General features: G+C 47.4%; 1 long non-coding RNA gene across 1 annotated transcript in view; it reads right to left on the reverse strand.

Annotated features, from left to right (window-relative positions):
- Window positions 1-9,609: 9,609 nt before the first annotated feature.
- The window catches only part of LOC141746347 (uncharacterized), a 113,330-nt gene continuing 108,052 nt past the window's right edge, over window positions 9,610-14,887 (reverse strand). The window contains exon 6 of the long non-coding RNA XR_012588326.1: window positions 9,610-10,197. This is a non-coding gene — a long non-coding RNA (uncharacterized LOC141746347). The remainder of the gene's footprint in view (window positions 10,198-14,887) is intronic.

The raw sequence follows: 14,887 nt of genomic DNA on the forward strand, positions 1-14,887 counted from the left end.
CGTACCTACGAGACCTGACGGCAAAACCGTCTTCCCATGCTGGAGGGATTGTCAAGGTCTTGATAGTTCTGCATCTGTCTTCAAGCAAAACTCTGTACCTCTAAAATGTTCACAAGCTATTATCCAAAAGACTCTGCCATAATAATTTCAAGATGTTTTGCTTCAATTTTGACTTTTTTTCTTAATGCTCTCCAGCTTTTCAGTATAAGCCGAAAAAAAGCATTGTTTCTATCCAGAAAATAAAACTTCAAATTTAGATCACAGCAGTGCCTTTTAAAGCAGTGCTAAAACAGTTGGTTGGTTTTGTGCTTTTTTTTTTTTTTTTAATTCAGGGGAATACCGATTCCCACAAATAGTTTCAGTTGTGATAAATCAGCATTTCCAGACAGAAAATCGGTTAGCTTAGTTTTGTTTTAAATCCTAACCCTGCCTAATACTTAACTCCTTGTTGTGAGCAACAAAGTGTGCTGCATGGCAGCCAGTAGCATCGGGATTATTTTTCAAGTGATAATTATGTTCCAAAACATAAGGGAAGGGCATCTTTTAATCATTTTGACTATGTTTAAGTGAGATCACCAAGAGAGACTATAGCTCTGCAAAGGACGTGTGCAGGCATGCCTAGGAATTTGGCTTGCCTGCAGTTATCTGTCCCAATTAAAGGCAGATGCAGCCTTTTGCTTCCATGAACGTTTATGAACTGGCAGATCTGCTGAACAGGGAGACAGCTAATATATAGCAACTGGTCCTGAGCTAATCAGACACACACTTTTACAGTGTCATTTGGCTTTAGCTTGCCCAATTCCATGAAGAAGATTTTCAGTTTTCCTTCCTATCTCCTTGGACGAGGTGCAGCACAGAAATTACCCAAGTTTGGGTAATCGCATAGTTTGCATCACTTCTCCAAAGTCTATGACAAAAGAGGGGAATTACAGGATGCGCAAAGTATCACAGTGGCATATGCTCTAATTCTGCTTTGCAGAAGAGAAGGAGCTTCCCTGAAGTACACGAAAACATACTGGGAATGGTGAACCCTTTGGAAAGCCCAACAGGTACTTAAACTGCCTCTTGCTCAAATATCCCAGGAGCCGCACTGGACCTGAACACCACCATTCCCGTGCTGAGGTGCTTCGTGATGTCCTAGTGCTGATGCCTGGTGAAGCTGCAGCCAGGTCTCCGCCGGGGCAGCTCAGATGAAACGGGTGTTCCTGTGTACCCGGGTCTTTGTGAGAGGAGAAAGCGAGACCCGAGTCAAGTCCCCTGCAGCCCTGACGTCTCCCATAAGCTCCATTCATCTTAGACACACTTCAGAGGTCAAACGCGGCCACAGGCGCAGCATCCTCTCACCATTACTTGCTCCTCGTGTGGCAGCGGCACGCCGAAAGCTCAGTTCCAACATGCTGTACGGGCAATGGGACCCGCTGCACGGATCCAGCCCCCCCTGGTTGCAAGCCAACACAAACCCTGCTGGACAAACAGACAAGCAGGATGTTCAAAGGTAAGCTCAGAGCAGTTTTTGCTCCTATACTTACAAATAACCACTTGCTAACGTTAATTTCTCTTTAAATTACATGTATGCGCTATCTAAGGTCTAAGTTTAGCAGCGGCGCACATGCCTCCCGCTACTGCAGAGCATCTGCTGGATCAGAGCAGCAGTTTCTTTCCTCCCCAGCCTTTATTTTTCTTAACGCTGACAATTTATATTACTAGTTATAAATACCGGGGCTCATTTTTCAACCCATTGCCTGTTTTCAGTTTCTTTCCTTACATTTTATTCTTCTTATTTCGTGTTAGGTTTGCCGTTACGCGTTTTCTACCTTTGAGCCTTACCTTTCACGCCTCCCTATTTCCTAATTTTTATTATTGTAAACCTGCGTGTTTTAAAAGTTAATGAGGTGGTAGGGGGGCTGACTGGGAACAGGACCGCCTGACATCAGCGATTACCAGGCTTTCCCTATATTTAGAGCAAGATGTAACCATGAAACTATGCGAACTGAGAGTCGGCAAACCTACAGCTATACTGAGAACTATGCGGTACAGACATAACCCCAGCCTGGGACTGAGTCTCCCACCCACCGCACTAAGGAGAAAGACTTGCTAGAGGTAAAAAAGACTCTTTCCTTTCCTAATAATTCACGTGAACACAGCCATTGGCTTCAGCGGAGAGAGCCTCAGGCTTAAATTTAGGAGGGCTGGTAGTCACCATGCAGTTTCTAGGTAGAAACCAACATGTTTCTCAGCAACGAAGAAGGATCATCCAGAAGAGGAGAGTGGTCCATACCACCCAGCTTTTCAATCCGGTGTTTGCAGCTTTTTTTTTTTTTGGAGACGCCATTCTCCATTTTTTCCATTTCTTTTTCATTAAAGACACTTGGTGAACTAGCATTGGATAAAAAGGTAGCCTTCAAGGAGGGGGAAAACGAAGATGAGCGAGCTGGAGAGGGGTGGCAATGATCCTTATGTTGTGAACAGTTTGACATTTGGCTCTCCCTTGCTAAGCTACAACTATGAGAATTAGCACTCTCCTCCAAACCCACATAATTATATCCTCCAAAAAGGACATAATACATCCATTTAATCTTACAATCTTGCATGGAAAGGGGGTTTTACATGCCGAGAACAGTGAATTGTGGGCAAAGAAGAGGTCAGCATGGATGTCTGTGACTGAGTTGTAAACACACCTGATTGAAGCAGTTTATCTTCTTGCTTTAAGTGCACCAAACACTATTTTTCACTCGGATTCCTTTCTCAAACCCCTCCCCGGTTCAGTGGGATGTCAGCCTGCATCCCCCAGACCAATGGGGCACCATCACTCATGGCAGGCAGCACTCTCGAGATGTTTCTGTAGCTTCAAAGGTTGGTGAGCAACAACAGAGCATGAGGATACCCAAGCCTTCGCGTACCAGGGTTCCCAGGATGCCATCCCATCGGACTCCTTCCTACCCTGCAGTGAAGATGATAGATGTTGCTCAGGACACAGCCCTCTCTTGATGGCTTTAGCAAGCTCTCCTGGATGAGATCAACTTTCCAACCAATGCACAAGTGTAGAGGTTCATGCCCTAGAATACACTCGCATAAATCACCGCAGCTCTGTGGATTCCAGGTGTCTCAGGACCTGGCCCCAGACACTGTATTTGTACAATTTCTTCCATCCCTGACTGCCTTTGAATGATTTGTGTCTTTTGAAGATGCAGAACTGATTTCATCCTGAGACAGGGCAGCGGCTCCCTCTGCGAGCTGGTGACCTGTTGCCTGGGTTGGTACGTGATCTATGACAGCAAGGAGCTAAGGGCATCAGCCCTGACTTTCAGATATAATTCTTCAGTAAACAAGGGGATGGAAGCAAACACGCGCTTTCCAAACTATTAACTTTTCAGTATGAATTTACAGCACTTGTTACAGCTTTTTTGGAATGATTTTCCACCCCAGGAAAAGGTAGATGGGCTGTTTTCCCAGGCTGCATGTACTTTGCATTGCACAGGTCGGCAGCTTGCTTGGCCCAAGCACGTGGGGCTGGAGAATCTCAGTGGGTACAACCGGTTTCAGCCATTTGAATCGAGGTTTTTATTTAGTTTTAGTCTTCTTTAGGACCACACGCCTGCTCTGAGAGGAAAGAAGGTGAAGTGAGCGTTTAAGAAACATAGTGCGATGGGAGAACTGAAAAAAACCAACCCTACGTTTGCCCACCCTGGAGCACAGCAGCCGCTCCATAAAAAGACTTTGGGAAGAGGAGGAGGTAGCAGGCATCTGTCTCCTTCTACCCTTACAGGCACTAGCCCCTCCTAAGCTGATATTATTCTTTGTGAAAGACCCTATAAAAGATTAAATTCAGGCTATCTATTCCTATTTGTATTCCTCCTGTGTGCTCCTTTGGAGCATATTGTAATTCTCCCTGTTCCCCAACCTCATTTGAGCTGGTGGTGCTGGAAGGTATTTAAAGTTATAGCCATACTCCCATGGGTCACCATGAAAGAAATTAGGCGGGGGGGGGGGGGGGGGAAGGAAAAACCCCAGAAAGAAAGCCTGAGTCTGTCTGATGCACAGCAATGCTTATATTTCAATTACAGAGAGCGAGGGGCCAGACTCAACAGCGTCTGAGACAGGGAAGGGAAGAATTATGTAGGAAAACCAGACAGTGAAGCCATAAAAGAGCGACTGCCTGTAAATGGCTAATCCAGTTAACAAAGCAGGCAGGTGGCAACCATGCTTTTGATCCGAATCGAGCGCCAACACGGCAGGGCACGCTTATTGACACCGCCTGAGGGTCTGACCTGCAGCTGTGCTGCTCCTGCAGGGCAGGAATGACCCACAGGCCCACGTGTGATGGTATTAAAGAACATCAACATACCAAAAAAAACCCCAACAACCAACCCCGATCGCTCAGCCATCCCCCCTCCATCTCACACAGAGCTGATTCAGAGCAGGCAGCTCCCCAACACCATTTCCTTGCTCCTTCCCTCCCTCAAGAGGTTGGTAGCAGGAGATTTCTGTCCTACCTGCTTGTCGGTGCTTGCCTCCCGCAAACAGGGTTTATTTATGGCAGGCCTGCCCCTGCTGCTGCCAAACCTCGCACGCCGCAAGGGGAGACAGAGGCGCCCCCAGTGAGCCCGCCTGACCCCCAGCAGGAGGGAGGAAGGAGCTCTCATGCTCTCACACCGGGCCCAGCCCCACACTGATAAGCCCCAAATCCCTGGGCAGTGCTCCCCTCTCAAATACAGGGCTTTTCTGGGATTTTATGAATGAGGCTGGGCAGGAATTTGCGTGAGGGAGGTGACACGGTTGCAGCTGCCTTTCCAGGGGAGGCTGAAGGCGAGATAAACAGCCCAGCTGGCTCCTGGAGGCCACTTCTCCGATTACCCAATATTTTCCCCTGGGCTCTGGTCTCCATGTCTCATAAATCCCCTTGCTGTTTGGCCCCTGAGCAGCGATGGGGGCTGCGAACGTGCATCCAAGCGATGCACCCTGTTCCTGGGCTAACAAGGGACTTTTTGAAAGAAACTCTGAGCAGGATGACGTCAAGCCAGAAACCTCTCGGAGGATGTTGCAAGCTGGGCTTTGAAGGCAGGGTTTGTTTAGGGACATCAGGTTTCAGCTGGATCCACTGATACTGGACGTGCCAATAAGAAATCCCAGTTACCAGGCAAAGTTGAGTAAGAGGCTTTCAGGCGGCGGGTACCTTTAGCTGAGCAGCACATAAACATCCTGCCTTCCTTGGCAGGGAGGGAAGGAGAAACCGCTCTGCCTTGTGTGCCCTGTCTGAATGAAACCAGAGCTCTCAGACTTCCCCATAAGCACTGCCCTCAGCACCTCGTCCTTCACCGTGCACCCAGCAGTAACAAACCAGGGCTAGCAGAAAGCTGGCAGGGGCTCAGAGCAGAAGGTATGTGCTGAAGAGGGCTTTGCCATACCCCCCATCAGCCCCTGCACGCACAGGTCCGCTCCAGCAATAGCGTAAGCTTCATCCTCATCGGTTCAAATCCACCTGCAGAAGCTTTTCTTGAAAAGGATAACAACCCAAGATCTTATGCATCTTTCTTTAGAAATGCCCCATGGGAAATAAACAGCCTGAGCTTTGAGAACGGGCTAGTAGCTTTTGTGGGGTTTGTGAAGAGCTACAAGGAGACAGCAGGGGAAGGAGAGGTGTTTCACGCTCCTAATCCTCAGGCACTGCTGAGGGTTCTGGGGTTTGAGACCCAGCATATCTCTGTAGGTCATTTAGGGGCAGGATAGTGCAGTGAGACTCTGCAACAGTGTTCCCAGTTAGTGCAAAGGAGAATTACACCCGAGACACGTTAGACTGCACGGTGATCCTACAGAGATGGTCCGTCTATGCTTATTGTAGGCACCAGGACAGCTGAGAACACACAGTGCTTCATCTTTATAAATAAGTAAAAATAAATAAGAAATCTGGCTTGACATCAGGGACAACCAGAGAATGGGACTTGGCCTTCTGTATTCCCAAATTGTGGCTTAGATCTAATCCTGTTAAAAATAGGGTTTCATCAATAGTTTAATTCTTTCTGCTCCCGCCTGCCTTCGGCCAAGGTTTTCCAATAGGAAATGGGGCTATCTTGGTCTTCCTCTAGAAGCTGCCAGAGTGCAGGATGCTTTATTTCCTCTGGTCTGCTGCTCTCGGTTGGTTCGCATCAGAAGTCCCAAATCCTGGAAGCTGTATCAAACAGCTTTGCGCTTTTAGGATATGCAACAGATCCAGTCGGGCTTTTATCTTCCAGGGCCTCCAAATTGCTGGATCTATATTTTATCTCAATGATCTCTCAATTGCTAGTAATTATATCGAACAAGAGAACAGACCCGTTTGGATAACTTTTTGCTTGGTCAAAGCTTGTATTTAACTGCAATTCCTGGCTCCCTTTCCAACAGCCCGTGATAGGGCTTGTTTTCCAGCCTGCACCTGAACACCCAAAAATCCTCAAGGAATCTCAAGTAGAGCTGGAAATGATGCGTGCCAACCTACCCGTCAAGAGCCAACACCAGCATTTCTAACTGCTGTGAGCTTCCTTTACCCATCAGTGAATCACCAACCTGCAAAAGTGAAAGCAGAGCTCCCGCGCCCAGCTCTCCCCGTGAGCCGCATCAGCTGCTGATTGCTTCTCCAAACAGCTTCATTTCATGCCACAGCCACCCATCTGCAGCTGTATTCCACCAAGTTGCTCTTTGGGAGCTTGCTGACCATATAAAGCATGATTTGGTTTTGTTTAAAGAAACAAAACTAACTGCCTGCAGGATACTTTGTTCCTAAACAGTATTTCTAAGTACCAGCGCTGGGTGAGGCTGTGAAGTGATCTGCTGGTGAGTCACAACACCACTTTCCGCAGTGATCCTCTTTGTCAAACAGCATACCTGATTTTCTTGCTCAGTGTCAAATATTTGCTGTCTGTCTGATTATAAAGGGTATTTCACAGCAAAACCAAATGTCTGTCTTTACAGCAGGGCATCCTTTCAGTGCCAGCCGTTCTCTCTCACACATGTGTACACTCGGTTGTGTAGAGGAGCCAGCCGTAAAAGCCAAGGTAAAAAAGCTGTAATCGAAGATGCACACAAAGCAAAAGAGACGCCCCCCAAATGCCATTAGCTTCCAGGAAACAGCAAGCTTTCCAAGTCCAAATCACCCTTGGTGAGAGCAAGCCCAGCTCCATTAAATTCAACAGACACTGTTACACTTCACTGAAGTAGGTCTTTTTGGGTTTATTTGAGGTTAACTGTCCAAATCCCTGGCTTACAGACCTCTTTATGTCCAAGATAACAAATGCAAAGGCAAATAGGAGGGAAGAAAGAAGCCGTGCTAGCGGCTGGTTCCCTGCCCTCTGGCTCGCTGTGTTTGCTGACAGCGCAACTATGCAAAGCATTTGGCTCCGCACACGTTGTGGCCGTCCTGCGCTTTTATTTCAGCGGTTCCTGCTATGGCCCTGCTCTCCTCCGTTTGCTCTTCAGGGACTTTGTGTAACAGCCAGGTAGGGATACCCACATGAAGTAAACTAGTCCTATCCGCACTTTTCTTGGATTATTGACAACGAGAGTCAATTATAAAGAGGGCCTAGCCATCCCAGGTGCAAAAGCTGGGCTTTGCCCTCACCTGGAATATGCTGCAGCAAGAAAAGCCCAGCACTGGGCACAGTGAGACAAAACTCTGCAACCCATGGGCCGAGGGTGCTGTTTCATAGAATAGAATCATAGAATGGTTAGAGTTGGAAGGGACCTTAAAGATCATTTAGTCCCACCCCCTGCCCTGGGCAGGGACACCTCCCACCAGACCAGGTTGCTCCAAGCCCCGTCCAACCTGGCCTTGAACCCCTCCAGGGATGGGGCAGCCACATCTTCCCTGGTGCTCTGCCAAACCGAGATGCTGTCTGGGGCTGATGGAGGTGGGGGTAGGACAGAGCACTCCCCTCTGTGCAGGGATACCCTTGGGGGCAGCTGCCTGGCCACTGCCCTGCCTAGGAAGTAGGTTGACAAGAGGACCAGGCCTTGAATAAGGAGCATCTGTTGGAGCACAGCTATCTGTGTTTGGGTAACACAACCCTGGCTGCTGTCTCATCTCTAAATGGGGTTGACAGTGCTGAAGGCAGTGAGGTGTCCTACACCTAGGGCATAAAATGGTGCCTTTTCTCTCTCCACCAAGCCAGCACTACCCGCAAAAGGTGAAAACAAAAAGCCACCAAGATCAGACCCTACCCCGCCTTTGCTTTTTCATACTCATCTTTCAGTAAGTATGGTGCTCCCAGCAGAAACAAGAGAAGTAAAGCTATGGAGTAACGTAAGCTATTAGCCCAGCAATGGGGAAGAGAGCTTACTCTTTATCTTGGTATTTTTTCCTCAAAGCACACCTTAGCCAAATCCGCCTTACACTGCAAGAGCTGTTGGTGTCAGAGGGCTGCCACACAGGACACATGCTCCCAGAGCAAGGACAGCGGGACAGCTGTTTGCTGCCACTGCTCAGCTCCTTGCAAAGTAAATACAGCATCAGGCAAACGTCTTGGTGCCTGGTATCCCACAGTATCTCTGTATCATGCTGTTTTTTCATGCACATGCATGTCTGTCCTCTATATGCAAGACCAGAAATTAAGCTCATATTTAATTGTCTCTGTGATCCAAACTTGAGATCTATTAACCCTACAGTGAAACATCAAAACGGTCTTTCTCCTATCAATAATGGACAGATGAGGTTAGGGAAGAAGGAGGAAAATGCCATTGAAGACTAGGAGCTGGAAAAAGCGGTGCTGTGATTTTATTAGTCACGCCCCTGGGATCAGCAATAAAACAGATCTCATCTCAGAAGAACACACATGTTGGGCGCAAGCTGTTATGAAGCGGAAATCATGCGTTAATAAGACAGGGGTGTCAGCACACATGCAATCTGATCAAAAGGCCGGTTTGTATTGCTATGGGCCATGCTTCTTCAGGGCTGGCATTCAGACAGCACCTCCCTCCTGGGGCTTCTGCTCTCCGTACCAGCAACCAACACCCCCGGACCCAGCGCTGGGCAACGGATTATGAATAACGTGTGAGCAATTGCTTGCACGCCCTTTCTTGATACTTTCATTTTCCAAGGGGCAAATTTACATACCGCTGTCCCCACGCTCGCCTTGGGTCACCCCAGACCTTTGCTTTAACCCGGCAGATTCACAGACGCAGGCTGGGATTTCCCATCAAAGACAAAGCACAGTGACCGGTCCCAGGCACCAAGCTCAGAGATGTGAATTAACAGGAGAAAGTCCAAAAGGGAATCGCACGAAGGGCCAGAAGACATTATTTATGAGAAAATAGTGAAAGAATGAGGGTTGTTTAGTCTAGAAGACGGATGATTATGACCTTCAAATACATGCAGGACAAAGAGCAATGGATTAATCCTTTCTCAGTGGTTATGGCGGACAGTAGCAGCAGTAACAGGCTTAATTTGCATCAAGGATGATTTTGGTTACATATTAAGCAATACTTTCATAATTTCCTGTGCCTCCATCTAAGCTTGCCTGTGGAGGCTTCCTCCCTGGAACTTAAGAACAAGGTGAATTTTTTTTATTTTTTTATTTTTTTGGTTCATTTGCATCTAGTAGGTTAGTAGGTGTGAGGGGCCTCACTTTCTCCTTCTTATGATTTTTTTTTTTTTTTTTTTTTTTTTTTAATAGAACCGGTGCAACCCTCACTTACCAATCCGCTTGTTGGTACAGAAAGAGTCCCCATGTGGAAAGAGTTTGGGATCAGAGCCCATTATTATCTTGGGGCAAAATAGGGTCCTTCATAAGATAAGGAAAAGATGCCAAACTGCCAGACACCTCCGGGGAGATGCCGTGGTGCCTCTCCCAAAGACACAGCCCAAAGTTGTGGCTGTGATAAGGGCTCAAGCACTATTTCTTGCACTACAGAAATGTAAGCATCTGCCTGGACTCCTGCAGAACTTCAGGAAGGAGATGAGCAGTGGTGCTTGTATCTGGGTATTCCCAGCATTTTTCTACTTTCTCTCTGTTTTGGGATCATCTGCCTTCCTCCTCCAGCTCCTCTCTTTGCCCTCGGAGCTTCTTGCAGCCATTTACACTTTCAAGAGAGGCAGAACTACCAAGAGTTGTTGGCAGCAGCTCAGTTTTTCCAGGATGAGGCAGGGAGCACCGTCTGCTTTACTCGCTGCAAATTCCCAGAAGCGTGCAGGGGCGCGGAGCCAGACTTGCTCACTGTGCCTGGGGACACCTGCAAGGTGGGAGGTGTGGGAGAAACACACAGTTCCTTACAACCCCGCAGCCTTGGGGAGCTGCGGTGTCATGGCAATTAAAGACAACCACCCATTTCCCAGCTGCTCTTTCCTCTCCCACAGTCTCTGTGTCCACAGCCCACAGGTCGCGACGTGCTCCACTGACTGTTTTGTTCAGGACAGAAGGGCCTCAGTGAAGACGCCCCATCTCCACCCACCACACCGCTCGTAGAACCAAGCTTGTTAGCAATCCTAATTAGACTTGGCATTGGCACACACTTGCAGCAAATTGTTCCAGTTACTGCCTTGTGTCTCAGCTTTGCTGATGTGTTTTATCAACTCCCAACGCCTGATTGATGTCTTTAGTACCTGGCAATAACCAGTGGGATCTGAGCTAATGTGAATTAGCAAAGCTTTGCACTTATACCTCGACCAAGCAACACCTCCAAAATTGCCTACAGACAGCCAAATGTTTTATTGAATTATTATTTTTTTTTTTTTAAATTGCAACATTTGGTGAAAAGCTGTCACCAGCTTTCAGATCAATTTATGAGCATCGCATGCACCCCTGCCATACTAACATTGCCTGGGACTCAGAAGACCCTGCTACCTTTTCTTCCTCTCCTAGTAGGTTAGGCTTAGTGTTTTGGGGTAGTTTTTGTTTATTTTTGGCAAATAGATTTTTCTTTTGCCCCTCCTTGCCACACCAGAGACCCTCATTTCCTGTTCCTCCCATTTTAACCACTGGTCACAACAGTTCATGAGTACAAATACTGTCCAAGTCTCCGAGGCCTGAGAAGAGATCTGTTATACCAGGCACTGCGTAAAAATAGATGCTGATGTGAAAAGTTGACAAGAGAAAGCTTTCACAGGGTGAGCTCGTGGGATCATATTTAAGTGTAAAACAGGAGTTCAACGTCTACTATTCCCAGCAGCACCCAAAGAGTTTGCCTGCCCCCTTGCAGCACACCAACAGCTAAACCCCATTATTCTGACAGCATCTGATCCCCAAATTAGCATTGTTTCCCCGTCTCTCTGACTCAGACACTGGCAACACTCAGAAATCGGCCAACTCAAAGCATCAAATCTACAAGTGACTTTGCAACCTCTGCAAGTTGCTTCAACCCAGGCACCAGTACTGGTAACTCTGGTCCTTCTAACATTAAGTTCCTTAAAACGTCCGTAAGCTCTACTGAGAGTTGAGAGGAAAATCATGCACCTGCACCAGAGTCTCACCTTTTCTAACCAGGCTGTTGTCACTCGCTTGTGACAGGGTTTAAAGCCAGCAGGTCTAACCCAGGCTGCAGTCCCATCTCAGACCACCCTGTTGGTTGTCCGTGGGCTGCAGCAGCCCTTGAAACCACAAACCCGCATTTTGCTGATTTGGGGCTGGTTTCTAGAGCCCTGGACGTGGAGGCAAGGACACAGCAAGTGCTGCCCTTGTGCCTCAGCAGGAAAAGATGGTGGGATGTTTTATCTCAGGGCTGCCGGCATGGCTGGGACAGAGGAGTTCCCAAGGGATGCTCTGGTCAAGGGAAGGCAGCTGGGAAGATGGTGGGAAGGGAAGGGAAGCGGGGGGGGGGGGGGGGAGGGGGGAAGGCAGAACAATAGTTATTTATTTTGGTTTTTAAACCCAAAATTTCTAGTTTGTTTATTCTGCGCTCTGGGGGGAGAACGTAGATTCCCAGAAAAAGTGTCTGGGAAAAGTAGGCTCCCATGTACTTCAGCCCACAAAAGAACAGGGCCACAATGTTCATTTGAATAAAAAAAAAAAAGAAAAACAAACAAAGGCAAGTAACATCTTCACTACAGGCCCTGCCCCCAAGCACACACATGCACAGGCACACATGGATGCAGGTACACGCTTGTCCAGATTGCCACCTTGGTCTTGTGTAAGCCTCCTTTGGTCCCACAGCAGGTCTTTTCAAGTGAGTTTTATGTTCTGAACAGGCACCTCCATCCCCCACAGCCCTGGTCCCTTCATCTTGTATTCACCAGCATAAGATTTTGGAGGGAGGATGCACGAAAGAGCAAGAAAACAAATGAGCAAGTACCTTAACTGACAATCCCTGTGGTTCAGTTCACATAAATCTACAATTTCAGAGTTAAAGAGGACATCTCTCCTCAGCCACTCAATCACTTCTGTCGCTTCTACGAATTCTTTCAATTTTCAGGACAGCTCACTCTCGCCCCAAGGCTGACAGCCTGTCTCAGGATATGATTACATACCTGAAGCACATACCAGGACTTGCTATTTTACTACCCACCTTTCGCCAACTGCAAAGCACAAGTCATCCTGAAGCAAACCTCGAGATGTGAGGCAAGCGGCTTGCTAAGTAGTATTACTTGGGTTCTTTTGATCTCAGTTTGTCAGACAGTAGGGTTACATTTTCAGGCTCTGAATCTAGAATTATGATAGCTAGGGTTTTATTAAATTTTTTTCACGTCCTCAGTTTATCTCAAGGTCCTCGAGCACAAAATAACACAAGAGTTGCATGAGCGGGTCACACTGCCGGGGGGCAAATTTTGCATCCTGCTGGCCTCTGCGCTTAGAGCTGCAAAGGGACGTGCGTTCAAAAAAATCACGGTGTCTTGCAGTCCAAGTCCCTGCTCCTTTTACAAGAAAACTCTTGTCTCTGCATAGTGTGAGATGAAGCTGCTCTGCAAGAGTGGACACTGTGAGCTGCCGTGGACCTTGGTAAATCAGAGAAAGGGCTTTGCAGTCCCCAAAAAACACAGCTGAGCCAGAGAGAGAAGAGCACCAGATTCCCAGGATGGCAGAGGAGAAGGGAGAGGGGGAGAGAAAGGGGAAGTCTATTAAAAAAAAAAAATCATACAAATATTAGAATAAGATGTAAGAAAACGCGCTGCACGTGTTTGTACTTACTGCAAGTAATTCAAACTGTAAGGCAGACATCAGTCTGGATGAACACTGAACGGCTGCGCAGCACAATACCTCGTGCCTTTAGACCCATCATAGAGTCCAGATATAGCAGAATTAAATTTATTACATTCCTCTCAGACAGGTTTTAGCCAAAGCAACAACTTAACCCTTTGGTGTCCTGTAGCAGGCACTGTAAAATATTACACATCAGTCTGATGTGCGAACTAAAAGACAAAGAGCCTTTTTTTTGCTTAGACCTCAGACTGGAGAAATCTGATCTGGCACTGCTTCGGTAGAAGAGCACTCATGTTCAGCAGAACAACACCCTTGAAAGCAGGCTTATTGCAGACCTTGGAGAAGGAATCTTGCCTGCAATTATTAATGAGCAGGTAGCTGGTATGTCAAGCTTATGGGAGCAAAAAGTGTATCCATAAGCTCTAGGGACAGTAGTTTACCTGCTGGTGAGGCAGGGGCTGAAACGCCCCGCCGCTGCCCAGGGAGAGGTGTGTTTCCACAAGGAATGATGGCAGGGAACCAAGTCAGCCACAGCACACGGCCCAGCTCCTCACCAGCTTTGGGACAACCCAGGTCAGCCAGCCAAGGCGAGATCAGAGATTCCTCAGCTTTGCACAGGGAATGGGAGAGATGCAAGAGAAGCTGCCCCAGTTCGGGGAGAGGCATGAAGGAAAAAGTCTGGCACTGAAGAGAGCTGGCATAGAAAATACCTCAAGGAAAAAAAGCTGATCAAAAACCACCTCAAATACATACCCATGCCTTGGGGACTGTGTGGCTTAACTCCTGAAGCAGCAAGGGGGTTCAAAGCACAACTATTTTGCCTGGCTGGAATCCGCTCAGGAGCCATTTTCACTGAATTGCAAGAATTAGAGACAGATGGCAAGGTCTGAGTTTCTCCCACCCATCACAAGCGCTGCAGGCCTATTCCGCAGACAAGTTTTGCAATATTCACTTGCTGCAATATTCCCTGGATGTGGTTTATCTCCACGCTTCAGAGAGACTTCCTGGTCTCCCCCTTCAGCCTCACGGGAGGGAAACGACTGCAATTCCCTGTCATTTATTCCACTCCTCTGTAGAACATACTTTGAATTTAACATCCTTGGTGGACATTGGAGATCCTGGTGATGCTTTCTCAAGCCCAGCCACTAACCAACCCTATCCTAACTTTGCTCTTCTCACTGTTTCTCTGACATGTTTGCAGGCTTCAGAGTTACTAGGGCTCAGGGAGTGTTTGTTGACATTAGAGCCCTGCTCCCAGTCTCTGTTTGTGGTGGGCAAGACAGTATTTAGTCAAATTTTGGTTCTCACCAGGGGCTGAAGGAAGGCAAGGAATCATGCACCAAGAGGTGCAAAAGGCTATTTTTATTCTGTCTGGGCTTACACCCACATGTGTGGGTTTGTTGCACAAGCCAATTCTCAGCTGGTTTGTTGATAAAAGCAAGGAACAACTCATAATTCTGAATAGAAACACCCTGATTTAAAACAATGAGTGATCTGGCCTCTAAGAGCTGCTGTAATAATAAAAGTATGCATTTCTTGCTAGTAAGTTGTGCAGAAAAATTGACAATGAACCTGTTTAGATGTTAATAACACTGAAATACATTTAACCTCACAAAAAAGGGCTATTGAAAGAATTTCTGGTATGTAAAATGCTGTTAAGTGGAAAAGGAACATACTAAAGTTTGGTATCTCAGCATACACGAGAAAGGACCAACGATGTAGACACAGACTTTGGGCTTCTGAGGTTCCCAGGCTGGATTGGTGGATGTTGGGTGGGAGAGTCCATGGCC

Source organism: Larus michahellis, chromosome 7, assembly GCF_964199755.1.
Source record: "Larus michahellis chromosome 7, bLarMic1.1, whole genome shotgun sequence".
In the NCBI taxonomy this organism is placed as follows: Eukaryota; Metazoa; Chordata; class Aves; order Charadriiformes; family Laridae; genus Larus; species Larus michahellis.